The following is a 14,840-nucleotide window of genomic DNA, read 5'->3' on the forward strand; positions in this document are numbered from 1 at the left end:
CGGTGTTGTGTGATTTACTGCTCAATTGTTTACCTCGGCAATCTTGAACTCGTAAAAAGAAAGACATTCATGACAGCAGAGTGCTGATTAAATTAGACCATTACACATATGAATGAATTGTATCCTTAAACTGGACATTTTAATTGTGATTCTTCCCACATAACTCTCAACAATAACAAGCCTGTTGGGACCATGAGCAGATTCTTCACAGAGACACTGTGCTCTAGTCTAGCTGCTATAGTCAATCAAACACTGTGCTCTAGTCTAGCTGCTATAGTTAATCAAACACTGTGCTCTAGTCTAGCTGCTATAGTTAATCAAACACTGTGCTCTAGTTTAGCTGCTATAGTCAATCAAACACTGTGCTCTAGTCTAGCTGCTATAGTCAAACACTGCTCTAGTCTAGCTGCTATAGTCAGTAATCAAACACTGCTCTAGTCTAGCTGCTATAGTCAGTAATCAAACACTGCTCTAGTCTAGCTGCTATAGTCAATCAAACACTGTGCTCTAGTCTAGCTGCTATAGTCAATCAAACACTGTGCTCTAGTCAAGCTGCTATAGTCAATCAAACACTGTGCTCTAGTCTAGCTGCTATAGTCAATCAAACACTGTGCTCTAGTCTAGCTGCTATAGTCAAACACTGTGCTCTAGTCTAGCTGCTATAGTCAATCAAACACTGTGCTCTAGTCAAGCTGCTATAGTCAATCAAACACTGTGCTCTAGTCTAGCTGCTATAGTCAATCAAACACTGTGCTCTAGTCTAGCTGCTATAGTCAGCAATCAAACACTGTGCTCTAGTCTAGCTGCTATAGTCAGCAATCAAACATGTGTGCTACAGTGCTACACCCGGTTAAAGAAATCTCTGTTTGCAAGCCATGGTTTCAGTTAGGGTTGCACTTCCTTGTTCACCTGGAGGGTGAAATTGTCCCCGCCCTTTCGCTGGCTTCTTTCCTGTCATTAACCAATCAGCTGCTGCTCCCCCTGCTGACTGGCATGCTGTCAGCCAGTAACATGACCCAGAAGACACTGCAGAGGTGAAGTGAGGCGGGGAGTCCAGCAGCCTTCCCGAGTGCGAGGCACAGAAACAGAACTTCCTTTAATCCAGTGATCATGTCAAATCCAGGTCTGCGAGAACATCTTTCAAAAACTGGACATTTGAGAGCTAATGCAACTTCCAAGCAGGTCATCTTTATCAAATGATTTTGTTAAGCTATAAATTACTTAAAGAAAAATCATGAATTTCCACACACTTTAATTTTCCAACAGTGTAGATTTTTATTTAAAGCTATTTAAAGACATCTTCCAATTTTTTTTTTTTTTTTAATTTGTAAAAATCATCTTTTGGAATGTAAAATTCAGATTGCAAAAGCAGTGGCTCAGTGTGTGAGGTTTACTGGTCCCAGTTTAATGAGCACACTGGTGTAGTAGACGTAACTGGCAGTGAAGAGAGACTGGGAGGCAGCCTTGTCTTTCTGTCCGCTCTGAACGTAAGATCCAGTCGACACCAATCCGTTAATCTGAAGAAAAAAATAACAAACCAATCAGTAACACACACAGTGACAGACAGACACTGACAGGGTGAAAAACCCTCATCTGTAAAGAAGGGTTTATTTTTGTGATGGATTTTGTGTCCATGACTTGTTTTGTACCGGTGTCACAGAATATCTGTTCCCCCAGCAAACAAATATTAACTCCTCCCTAGGACCCAATATTTCACCTTGTGAATATTTGTTTCCCTCTTATTTTTTTGTAACAGGTCTTTGCTAAATCGATGTTAATAATTTGACTGCGCCACCTTGTGTTTATTGAGGACAAGGACCTCGAGTGGTTGGTTCCCGCGCAAACTCTTTTATCCGGGAGAAACCAAGCAATCACACACAAGAGGGGAGCTCTGATTGGCTGGTTTGGTGACAAGAGGGGAGCTCTGATTGGCTGGCTGGCTGCAGTGGAAAAGAGAGAGCTTGCTGGGCAGACGTTTTGAAGAGGAGAGCGAGAATCATATCTGATAAATATTCTTTTCTCTGAGGAATGTAAAATGTTCCGAACATGCGTCTAGAGCTATCGGGAGTGCAGCCTGAACCTTAGTAATGATCTACCGGTATACTTGTTAGAATAGATATTTGTAGATATTTCGTTCTTGTGTCTGATTCAAACGTCGATAGATCTACTCGTGATAGTTTTTATGGGTCCGGTTTCTGCATATTAGAGACGAACACAATGCTTGTGTGAACGCACATTTTAATTTAGACGCACGGATGCGACCAGAAATCCCTAAAGGTTGAATATAAACAATAAACGAGATTTATTTATAAAGCTGAAAAGTATAAAACAAAAGAGAAAAAAAAAACCTCACAGTCGGATCTAAACTCAAAGCTCAATCGCAATGCACTCTGGGAATGTAGTTTATTGGTGTCCACTGCCCACTGTTAATCACACATTAAAAACTACAAATCCCATACCCGCCAGGTTCACTGAATTATCAACCGACAGTTCAACCAACAGTGGATAAAAGATTACCCCTGGCTTCAGTTTGACAGTGTGTGTGTGTGCGTCAGTGTCAGTGTGTGAGTGTCAGTGCGTGTGTATCTGTGTGTGCGTGTCAGTGTGTGTGTGTGCGTGTGTGTCAGTGTGTGCGTGTGTATCTGTGTGTGCGTGTCAGTGTGTGTGTGTGCGTGTGTGTGTGTGTGTAAGCTCTGTACTCTTCAGTCAGCGCTGCCAGATTTTCTTTGCAACACGCCTCCAAATTTACGTGACGAGATCAAATGCGCTGATCCACGATTTTTAAAAAAAACTTTTATTCAGAAGGTCGTGTAAAATTAAATTGTCCTGAACTGTCAGACAACAAATACGTCTGGCCCAAAACCGGCTGGAGAGCCGGCCCAGATCCGTGAACCAGATCCGTGCCGGTGTCAATTTGCACAACGGGCCAATACCGGCCCTGGTCAACTGGCCCAAATCCGGTACCCAGTGCTGGCGCAGTTCTGGCAAGCTTTTACATATTAGTACACCAAATGTGATCCAGGTCCATTCCAATGTTATTCCCTACACCAGGCCTCTTCAACTGGCAGCCCGCGGGCCACATCCGGCCCGCAAGCGACATCAAAGTTGCCCGCCAATAGTCAGCACTTCACCCCCCGACTCCACAGACACTGCCTGGACCTTCACACGAGAAAAAAAATAGTTTGTTCGTATTGTTTGTATTTCCGATCTCCACTCAGTACGCACGTCTTACGCAAGACAGATGCGTTGTTCCGTTCTGCGTAATGCGAGGTACTGTACTTTGTGGGGGGAAGTGATCTAAACATGTCTCTCTCTACTCTAGCTGCTAAGAAAAGAATGAATGGACCAAAAAGTACTTATTTATTTTACCAGCTGCACCCAATGCAAAGCCAATGTGTTTACTGTGCAATGAATGTGTGTCAGCAGTTAAAGAATACAATGTGAAAAGGCATTTTGAAACCAGACCCACAGCTTTTGGAAAAACGTATCCAGAGGGCTCTGCAGTTAGAAATTCAAAAGTAGAGGGGCTGATCTCTTCATACCAACATGCCCGTGCAACTCTAGTGCGATCTTTCACTCAACAAGAGAAAGCTGCAGCGGCTTCCTTACGTGTGGCGTGGATACTTGAGAAGAAAAAGAAGCCGTTCACAGATTCTGAAACTATGAAGGAGTGCATGCTGGCAGCTGTGAATGAAATAATCAGAGATGAAAAAATTAAATCAAGTGTAGTTTCATCGATTCAGAAAATTCCACTTTCAGACACTTCTGCCATGCGCAGGGTTGAGGTTCTGGGAACCGAAGTTTCCGACACGCTCCTGGACCGTCTGAAAAAAGCAGAGTTCATGTGACTTGCAGTAGATGAGTCCACTGACAATACAGACAACGCTCAGTTATGTGTGTCTGTGCGTTTATTTGATGGGAATTGTTTCCATGAAGAAATGCTAGCTTTACTCCCGTTGGAAAGTTATGCGACTGGTGAGGTAATTTCTCAAAAGATTACTTCTTTTTTTGAGGAGCATGGACTTGACCTGAATAAAGTTTGTCTTCTAGTTACAGACGGTGCTCCTTCGATGATAGGAAGGGAAAATGGTATGATAGCGAGGCTTTCTGCTTTAGCACCACAGATGCAGTCCTTGCATTGCATTATCCATCAAAGTGTTTTGAGTGGCAAACTTTGCAATGAGCTGAAAGATACCATGAATACAGTGACAGAAATAATAAACTTCATCCGATCAACATCAAGCCTTCAGCATCGGCTGTTCCGGCTGTTGCTAGCTGACATGTCCGCAGACCTTCATGATCTGCTAGTGCACAACGAGAGCTCCGATTGGCTGGCTCGTTGACAAGAGGGAAGCTCCGATTGGCTGGCTGGGTGACAAGAGGGGAGCTCCGATTGGCTGGCTGGGTGACAAGAGGGGAGCTCTGATTGGCTGGCTTGGTGACAAGTGGGGAGCTCCGAGTGGCTGGCTGGATGACAAGAGGGGAGCTCCGATTGGCTGGCTGGGTGACAAGAGGGGAGCTCTGATTGGCTGGCTTGTTGACAAGTGGGGGGCTCCGAGTGGCTGGCTGGATGACAAGTGGGGGGCTCCGAGTGGCTGGCTGGGTGCAGCGGGAAGGAGAGAGCTTGCTGGGCAGACATTTTGAAGAGGAGAGCGACAATCATATCTGATAAATATTCTTTACACTGAGGTGTGTAAAATGTTCCGAACATGCGTCTAGAGCTATCGGGAGTGCAGCCTGAACCTTATAGTAATGATCTTTCGTTCTTGTGTCTGATTCAAACGTCGATAGATCTACTCGTTATAGTTTTCATGGGTCCGGTTTCTGCATATGAAAGACGAACACAATGCTTGTGTGAACGCACATTTTAATTTAGGAGCACGTATGCGACTAGAAACCCCTAAAGGTTGAATATAAACAATAAACGAGATTTATTTATAAAGCTGAAAAGTATAAAACAAAAGAGAAAAAATAACGTCGCAGTCGGATCTAAACTCAAAGCTCAATCGTAATGCACCCTGGGAATGTAGTTTATTGGTGTCCACTGCCCACTGTTAATCACACATTAAAAACTACAAATCCCATACCCGCCAGTTTCACTGATTTATCAACCGACAGTTCAACCAACAGGGGATAAAAGATTCCCCCTGGCTTCAGTTTGACAGCGTTAAAAAAAACAACTACATGTTGTTCCCGTTTCATCAGGATGCAGGGGAACTGATGGCAGGACAGACTGCATTTTAACAGGGAGCCAGGAGTTCAAACATGAAAATATCTTAAACACAGTGCTTCAAAACGGCACGCAGTGTGCGGAGAGGCAGCTCAGCGCGCTGCCATGAACAGTAAGCAGCGCCTTCTGAGGAGCATGCGACCCGCCAGCTAAAAATCTAACAACCGTCCATTTTAATTGTGTTGATGCGAAAGTATTGAAGTGTTATGAAAGAAAGGAAGGAAAAAAATATCTGTAGATATTCAACAATACATTTGAGCAAATAATATACTAAAGGTGCAACAATTATTCAATGCACCGATTATTGATTGTCTGACCTTAATTGTACTGATCCTTTAAAAGATTTAGTGCCCATGTTAAATCTGTACCTACTGTGTTTCAAAGTAGTGTTTGGATTATTTATGGAAACGTTATATACAGTTGTGCCTATAGATTTTTAAAAGCTGAATTTAGTTTAGTAGTTTAATGAGTTAGGATTTGTGAACATGAACGGAATTCAAATATTAACGGTAACAAACAGCCACAGTTCAGATTGATGTGATTTGTGTTAAAACAGTTTTTTTTTTCTATTATTATTATTATTATTATTATTATTATTACCGTATCTGTGTTAAAGGAACATATAATGCAGCTGCAGGTTTATTCTTTTGAGTTACAAACTCATGTCCTATTTTTTAAAAAAAGAAAGTGTTTTAATTTTAATGTGTAATTTCCTGTTTCATAAGTTTGAATATTGTAATTTACGGTATATCATGTGCATGTGTTACACCTTTTAGTCCTGAAAAACTTCATTGCAACTTCAAATACTGTCCTACCTTTTCTATATTGATATAGTCTTCCACGTTGTTGTTTTTTAAGAGTGCATGTTTTTAGTTTTCGATAATGAACAGAAAGATGTTGCTCTCCAGTTCTACTCTCAGACGAAGGGCTCGTGCAAATGTAGACAGACTGCTCAGAAGAGTGACTGAAGAAAATGAAATGCAGGTGAATGATATCAGTGACACTCCCCCACCTGTTGTGAATGCAACGAAGGGCTTGTGGAATTCCTGTTGGATTGCTCTCGCAGTTTCCCTTGGATTATATGCATTTAGTGTGTTTGGGGGTTGTTTGGCGCTTGAAAAATATTTGGACAAAAGGACTACTCAAGTGCCGTCTGCCTGCCTGCCTGCCTTGTTGAAAGACTGTCCACTAGTTTGACAGATATGCGTGCCTACATACCAGCAGAATTTGCAAGGAAACCTCGCCACGTGAAGCTGATCACCGGAAGGCTACGGAATTTCGACAGTTTCTTTTAGTGTACAATGTTTATGAGCATTGTATACTAAAAGATCTTGCCCATAGATTTCGCCAGAGTGCTTAACAAACATTTCTAGTAATGTTTGGGCATAGTCACAGTAGGTGGAAGAAAGTCTTGGACTGATCAAAATAGCAATACCAGCAAAGAGCAGCATAACATTGTTATATATAGCAGTATCCAAAATGGAAGCTAAAACAACAGGTCCAGTGTATAAAAGCTTAAAATGAATGTGTAGGTCTAATCTTCTTTATTTGTGTTAAATTTAGATATGTATCTTATAGTTGAATTTGTGACCAATAAAACTATCCACATGGTGCCCGCAACGTGGTATAAGGATGGAATAGCCTGGTGGACAAACTCCACCGATGAGGAGAGAATTGACAGAGCAGTCAGGAACAGAGAAGATCCTGGCCAGGGCTGGACCAAACATGAGCTCAGGATTTTCACACAAACACGCCATTTGTGGGTTTTTTTTTTCATAAAGAAGTAACCAAGTATTGTGGATATGTAGACATGTATATTCAATATTGCAACTGAATAATAGATGCCTTTAATCAGAGTTGGCAAAGTTACTATCCAAAGGAGGAAAGTGTCAGTTATATAGGTTTAGTTTGAACCCTTGGCAAAAAGTTAGGTCAGGAACCTTATTTTATAAACAAAAGATCCTTTTAATTTTTTTTCCAGATGATTACCTGAAGGCAAGACAGAAGTTAAGACTCCTTAACTTGCTCAACATCAGATCTGCAGTCAGAAAAGGAAGACGATGTGACAAAGCCAAAGAGACAAAGGACGGCCAGGTATGCAATTTACATTGTTTAAATGGATTATATTATATAAGAATTGAATTGAATTAAAAATGAGACACAATAACCTTGCAAATCATTTGTTTGTATATGCCCTCCATGTGTGAAATATATATGATAATGTTATCAATATGAAAGGGGTATAGTATTAAAATAGTTTTTATATTCATTTTGTTTTGTAGAATTCGGTTTGGCGACACTGATAGTGACATCGATGATAGTGCGTCAAAAAGGGTTCAAGAAAGACAATAAAAAGCTCCCTGCCAGCTGCAGCAGCAGTACCTCGCCCACCTTCAACTTCACCTGCTACACAAAGACCACAAGTAAGTGCATCACCTAGCCAGCCTCCAGACGAGTGTGTTGAAGACTTCATTCAGTCGCCTTCAATGATGGCACAGACACCAAGGAGAGTCACTGCTGTACCCACTAGACTGGATTTCACTCGACCATCAAGAAGTGAAATGCTCACTTTCACTCCCACCGGTAGAGTTGGGAGGACTGGAACTGCATCAATTCCCTGCACTGGTAATCTCCTCATCATGATGTTATTTTAGACCTAGAAATGCTTATTTGTACCAGTGTTGTTTGAACTCTCTGGATGCCACAGTAAGATGGCAGCCACGAGCAATCTGTCAAAACACCCCTTTTGCATGATTTGAGTTTGAGTGTCCATCTGTTGATAACTCTTCAGCAGAGTACGGAGTGCATTCAGTGTGTGTCCATCTGTTGATAACTCTTCAGCAGAGTACGGAGTGCATTCAGTGTGTGCTCATCTGTTGATAACTCTTCAGCAGAGTACGGAGTGCATTCAGTGTGTGCCCGTCTGTTGATAACTCTTCAGCAGAGTACGGAGTGCATTCAGTGTGTGCCCGTCTGTTGATAACTCTTCAGCAGAGTACGGAGTGCTTTCAGTGTGTGCCCGTCTGTTGATATCTCTTCAGCAGAGTACGGAGTGCATTCAGTGTGTGCCCGTCTGTTGATAACTCTTCAGCAGAGTACGAAGTGCTTTCAGTGTGTGCCCGTCTCTTGATATCTCTTCAGCAGAGTACGGAGTGCTTTCAGTGTGTGCCCGTCTGTTGATAACTCTTCAGCAGAGTACGGTGTGCATTCAGTGTGTGCCCGTCTGTTGATATCTCTTCAGCAGAGTACGGAGTGCATTCAGTGTGTGCCCGTCTGTTGATAACTCTTCAGCAGAGTACGGAGTGCATTCAGTGTGTGCCCGTCTGTTGATAACTCTTCAGCAGAGTACGGAGTGCATTCAGTGTGTGCCCGTCTGTTGATAACTCTTCAGCAGAGTACGGAGTGCATTCAGTGTGTGCCCGTCTGTTGATAACTCTTCAGCAGAGTACGGAGTGCATTCAGTGTGTGCCCGTCTGTTGATAACTCTTCAGCAGAGTACGGAGTGCATTCAGTGTGTGCCCGTCTGTTGATAACTCTTCAGCAGAGTACGGAGTGCATTCAGTGTGTGCTCATCTGTTGATAACTCTTCAGCAGAGTACGGTGTGCATTCAGTGTGTGCCCGTCTGTTGATAACTCTTCAGCAGAGTACGGTGTGCATTCAGTGTGTGCCCGTCTGTTGATAACTCTTCAGCAGAGTAAGGAGTGCATTCAGTGTGTGCCCGTCTGTTGATAACTCTTCAGCAGAGTACGGAGTGCATTCAGTGTGTGCCCGTCTGTTGATAACTCTTCAGCAGAGTGCGGAGTGCATTCAGTGTGTGCCCATCTGTTGATAACTCTTCAGCAGAGTACGGTGTGCATTCAGTGTGTGCCCATCTGTTGCAGTGATCACATTGCACCTGAAAAAGTAAAATAAATACATATTGTCCACTTGATGATTGCTAAACATATTACCCAGCTATAGATGACACTAAGTAATTATTTAATAGTTTATTACACTTAAAATATATAACTGTGTATATTCTGTGGCAGATATACAATAAAAAAATAAAGAATATATTGATCTTCCAGGGGATCTAGTGTCAGCAAATTATGCCCTGACACCAGTTATACAGAAATAGCGCAATCATTCCAAAACACACAACACCTACTCACAATATTATCAGAAAATACCAAGGAAGATCACATTCATTATTTGTCTTGATGTAATTAGTTTTTCTGGTTCAGTAAACACAAGTTAAATTTATCAAATATACACTTACTTATGAAACAACTAAATACTATATATAATTACTAGAATAAATAAATAATTAGTAATACACACGTTGTGTAATAATCCAGGTATATTTACCATGTTAATTGTGGTGTTGGCTGACTGCAGGTCCATGATGCTGCATATTATGCAGTATTCATCTATGTTACCTGTGATAAAGCAAACAAATTAGACAAACTAAAACATTAAAATAAGTATTTTAAAACCCTAATTATTTTGATCAACATTTTCAAATATAAAGTTGTCACATTTTAAAGCAGTATAGTTCAACATGTACATGTAGCATCTATGGAAATTACATTTAGGAATAATATTGTGAACAAGAAGTGTTTATTGATGCAGTCCTTTAAAAAAAACACTATCCAGTATCAAACAAGGGCAATTAGGGATTGTATTTATATTAGGTATCACAGAGAGATGAGTTCTACGCAATGCCATGATTGTGGTTTTCAACACAGTATTGTATATCAGCCCTTCATTATTGCAAATATAATACACATTTTACAAAAAGCATGAGGCATAACGGCTCAATAGATTCTCTCAGTTGTATTGTTCAGTCCTGGACTGTTGTGTTCTTTCCTTTCATGTTGCTCATTCAATCTGCTATATATTCATAAGTGTTCAAATTACATGGTAGTCTTCCAGTTGTTTTAAACCTTCACACAGTAATGTGTTACCCTGATTTTCCATAAGGAGGCCAGCAATCTCCAGTCTTTGTGCTCTTATAGATGCTGGGCTGGTTTCCACCTGATCAATTGATCCACTTGTAAGGTACTGTTCTGCAAACTGAAAAACAAAGCACAGATGTAATGTAAAAATTAAACACACAAAGATAGGATTTAAGATAATAATGTTAGCTTTTTACACTTAATATCAGAACACCACAACTGCTGCCATCCATCTGAAGTTGGTGTTTGAAAGTCTGCAATTTCCAAACTGTCTTATTTCCTGTGTCCACATTAGCTCTCATGAAACTCCTAGAAAACAGACAGTTTTTTAGAATTCTCATTGCAACTCCAGCTCTACGGAGTGTACCTGCACTCCTAACTCAGGACTACAGCCTGGATTCAATTCAATGTATAGCTGTAATCAAGTGTTTATTTGACAGGAGTTATATTTCAATCTTAACCATAGGCACTAGTTATTTTTTCAAATTTCTGTAAACTGTGCATTTGAGATACTTCACAATAGTAAACTGAATCCATTTTTATTCTGCTTAAGATACATTTAATAATATAACATATAACACTTGTATAACATGTATACCAACCTCCAGTTTCTTAAAATACCTCTGCTATACTTGTCCTCCTCGCCCAGTGGATCAATCAGGACCACAGTATTTTCACACATTTTCACAATCTGCAAAATACCGTATTTTATAATGGTAGCAGCAGCAGTTGTGGCCGTGTTAGTGAGAATTTAAATCTGTTAAGTTAGTAGATTCTTTTAATATTGTTTATTTACAATAACCTTGCATCTTCACTTAACCATATATAAAGAGAATTGTGTAATACCTAGACATAACATTTTAGAAATATTAGTTGTAACCAAAACACAATTTAATCAAAACAGAAAATGTAGATAACGATGAAAATGTGTCTGTTGAATTTTGTTAATGTTACATAATAACATACCACAAGAATCCAGTGACTTCCAGTATTGTAAGGGCACAGCACAATCTCATGTTCTTGTATTCTGATCTGTTAGAAAGATGTATGAAAATGTAAGTCCTGATGTTACATTTAAATTTTACTAATTTCTTTGAGAACAGCGTATATATTACATGTAATATATTAAACTCATAAAAGCATGAGTTGTGTGAAATCGAGTCAGGCCGTTTTTTCTCAATGTAATCAGATAACTGCTGAAGCTGGAAATTGAGTCGAGATCCTGCTGTGCAAACTCGTCAAGTACGGATGTAAGCATCAAAACTGGGGGCATTCCAACAGCTGACCGGCCGCGCAGCGGGCTAAAGCAACAGTGTATATACAGACGTGCTCAGATTTGTTGGTACCCTTACAGCTCATTGAAATAATGCTTCATTCCTCCTGAAAAGTGATGAAATTAAAAGCTATTTTATCATGTATACGTGCATGCCTTTGGTATGTCATAGAATAAAGCCAAGAAGCTGTGAAAAGAGATGAATTATTGCTTATTCTACAAAGATATTCTAAAATGGCCTGGACACATTTGTTGGTACCCCTTAGAAAAGATAATAAATAACTGGATTATAGTGATATTTCAAACTAATTAGTTTCTTTAATTAATATCACACATGTCTCCAATCTTGTAATCAGTCATTCGGACTATTTAAATGGATCAAAGTAGTCACTGTTTCTGTTTGGTATCATTGTGTGCACCACACTGAACATGGACCAGAGAAAGCAAAGGAGAGAGTTGTCTGAGGAGATCAGAAAGAAAATAATAGACAAGCATGGTAAAGGTAAAGGCTACACGACCATCTCCAAGCAGCTTGATGTTCCTGTGACAACAGTTGCAAATATTATTAAGAAGTTTAAGGTCCATTGAACTGTAGCCAACCTCCCTGGGCGCGGTGGCAAGAGGAAAATCGACCCCAGATTGAACAGAAGGATAGTGCGAATGGTAGAAAAAGAACCAAGGACAACTGCCAAAGAGATACAAGCTGAACTCCAAGGTGAAGGTACATCAGTTTCTGATCGCACCATCCGTTTCTTTTTGAGCGAAAGTGGGCTCCATGGAAGAAGACCCAGGAGGACTCCATTTTTTAAAGAAAAACATAAAAAAGCCAGACTGGAATTTGCTAGAATGCATATTGGCAAGCCACAATCCTTCTGGGAGAATGTCCTTTGGACAGATGAGTAAAAACTGGAGCTTTTTGGCAAGTCACATCAGCTCTATGTTCACAGACGAAAAAAATGAAGCTTTCAAAGAAAAGGACACCATACCTACAGTGAAACATGGAGGAGGCTCGGTTATGTTTTGGGGCTGCTTTGCTGCGCCTGGCACAGTGCTTTGAATCTGTGCAGGGCACAATGAAATCTCAAGACTATCAAGGCATTCTGGAGCGAAACGTACTGCCCAGTGTCAGAAAGCTCTGTCTCAGTCGCAGGTCATGGGTCCTCCAACAGGATAATGACCCAAAACACACAGCTAAAAGCACCCAAGAATGGATAAGAACAAAACATTGGGCTATTCTGAAGTGGCCTTCTATGAGTCCTGATCTGAATCCTATCGAACATCTATGGAAAGAGCTGAAACTTGCAGTCTGGAGAAGGCACCCATCAAACCTGAGACAGCTGGAGCAGTTTGCTCAGGAAGAGTGGGCCAAACTACCTGTTAACAGGTGCAGAAGTCTCATTGAGAGCTACAGAAAACGCTTGATTGCAGTGATTGCCTCTAAATGTTGTGCAACAAAATATTAGGTTAGAGGTCCCATCATTTTTGTCCATGCCATTTTCATTTGTTTTCTTATTTACAATATTATGTTGAATAAAAAATCAAAAGCAAAGTCTGATTTCTATTAAATATGGAATAAACAATGGTGGATGCCAATTACTTCTGTCAGTTTCAAGTTATTTCAGAGTAAATTGTGCATTCTTCGTTTTTTGTGGAGGGGTACTGACAAATTTGAGCACGTCTGTACCTGCAAGGCGGACGACACAGGCCTTACACCCCAAGGCTGACATCCCAAGCCTGGCAACCTTAAACTCCGCCTCTACAGTGACGCAATTTCCAAGTCCTCACATTGATGCTCTGATCACACCCATGTGAAATCGTTTTTTTTTGTTTACGGAATCTACTTTTCTCTGTATTGTCAATGTCGTATGTAATATGCCCGTTTTATTTATGTGTTTAAAATAATGAATACATCGACATTGCGTTCTAAATAAACCATTTAATCATCATTACATTTATAAAGGCAGCATTAATTAAAGCGCGTACGCTTCCATATAATATATAAAAAAGCAGTAATCGTTAACTTTGCGGTATGAAATGTATGTAAAAAAAAAAGACAATCTGCAAGCATTGCTGGGAACGGTCTTGATGTCAGCGTATTTTAAAAATATTGCTTGATACTCTCCGATTAATTTCCTGCCCTCCGCTTCTTTCAATTATCCGTTTGTTTCTATTGCAACAATACTGTTAGAACGGAACCCTATAAAAATGTACCACTAGATTTTGGAACAAGGTACGATGGTATCTGTGAAAGTCCAATTGTATTGTATAATATATGTGTCCTACACCATCAATGTACAATTCCCTGTGTTACAATAATGCAGTACAACCATAATCATAATAGTATAGCTACACTATAGAACCGTGGTACATTTTATAGGGGTATAGCTTCACACAATCTACATTTACTTAATCGTATTAAAGTAAGAATGATGTGTGTCATTCTCATCTTATTTACAATGTAAAATTGACATGCTTACATCTGTATAGGTTAGCCTAGGTACACGCAATAAAATCTAGGAAGCTGAAGTTCAGGTCGTCACTCATATTATTTTCATCCCAGTTTTTGTTCTGTCCTTTAAGCTCATATGCCAATCGATTTATCAAAGTTGAATGATGATCCCTTTGTTTAAGTCCCTTTGGTCTCTTTCATCAAAGTGCAGTTGTATTGAAGTGAAGTGGTTGCCATAGGTACATTCGGTGGCTTAAAGTGGATTTGAAGACAAACCAACCCTCACCCTAAATAACAAGCTGTGATGCAAATAAAAATCCAACTGCAGCCTCGTATTAAAGATTAATAATAAATACACTTATTACATTTTAATCTTTAAGATTGAACACATTTGTGATGTTTGTTGGTATAGAAATGAATTAGTAGAAAGGGAGTGGATTTTATCTGTTCCTATTAAAATTGGAAGATTTTTGATTACATACACAACATGCACATAGGGTAGCAGTGTGGAGTAGTGGTTAGGGCTCTGGACTCCTGACCGGAGGGTCGTGGGTTCAATCCCAGGTGGGGGACATTGCTGCTGTACCCTTGAGCAAGGTACTGTACCTAGATTGCCCAACTGTATAAATGGGTAATTGTATCTAAAAAATAAAGTGATATCTTGTAACAATTGTAAGTCGCCCTGGATAAGGGCATCTACTAAGAAATACATATATGTAGAATTGGAATCCGTTTTTACAAACTGTGAATATTAAATTAAGAGCTGGCGAGTAGGTTTTTGTTGATGTCTAGTTAAATAAATCACTACTGACAGACTTCAGCCTTTTCCGCTGTCTCGTGCGATTTTAAGCACAACCCTCAGTGAATGTACAAGAGCCGGGACAGGAAACTAGAATAACGCGCCTCTGAACAAAATCGTGCAGCCCATACAAGGTATAGAAAAACGCGAC

At 40.2% G+C, this 14,840-nt stretch overlaps 2 long non-coding RNA genes across 3 annotated transcripts; one reads left to right on the forward strand and one right to left on the reverse strand.

Annotated features, from left to right (window-relative positions):
• Window positions 1-4,593: 4,593 nt before the first annotated feature.
• On the forward strand, window positions 4,594-8,346 carry LOC131722775 (uncharacterized). The gene is made up of 3 exons (XR_009320020.1): window positions 4,594-4,689; window positions 7,212-7,324; window positions 7,513-8,346. It is a non-coding gene; the product is annotated as an uncharacterized LOC131722775 (long non-coding RNA).
• A 575-nt stretch (window positions 8,347-8,921) lies between these two features.
• Window positions 8,922-10,456, reverse strand: LOC131722777 (uncharacterized). Of its 2 annotated transcripts, XR_009320023.1 has the most exons (4): window positions 10,366-10,456; window positions 10,178-10,286; window positions 9,579-9,649; window positions 8,922-9,126 (listed from the first exon to the last, which is right to left on the reverse strand). It is a non-coding gene; the product is annotated as an uncharacterized LOC131722777 (long non-coding RNA). The 2 variants fall into 2 exon arrangements; XR_009320022.1 differs by having other exon boundaries at window positions 10,178-10,456.
• Between the last annotated feature and the right edge of the window lie 4,384 nt (window positions 10,457-14,840).

This window comes from Acipenser ruthenus, chromosome 51 (genome assembly GCF_902713425.1).
Source record: "Acipenser ruthenus chromosome 51, fAciRut3.2 maternal haplotype, whole genome shotgun sequence".
NCBI lineage: Eukaryota > Metazoa > Chordata > Actinopteri > Acipenseriformes > Acipenseridae > Acipenser > Acipenser ruthenus.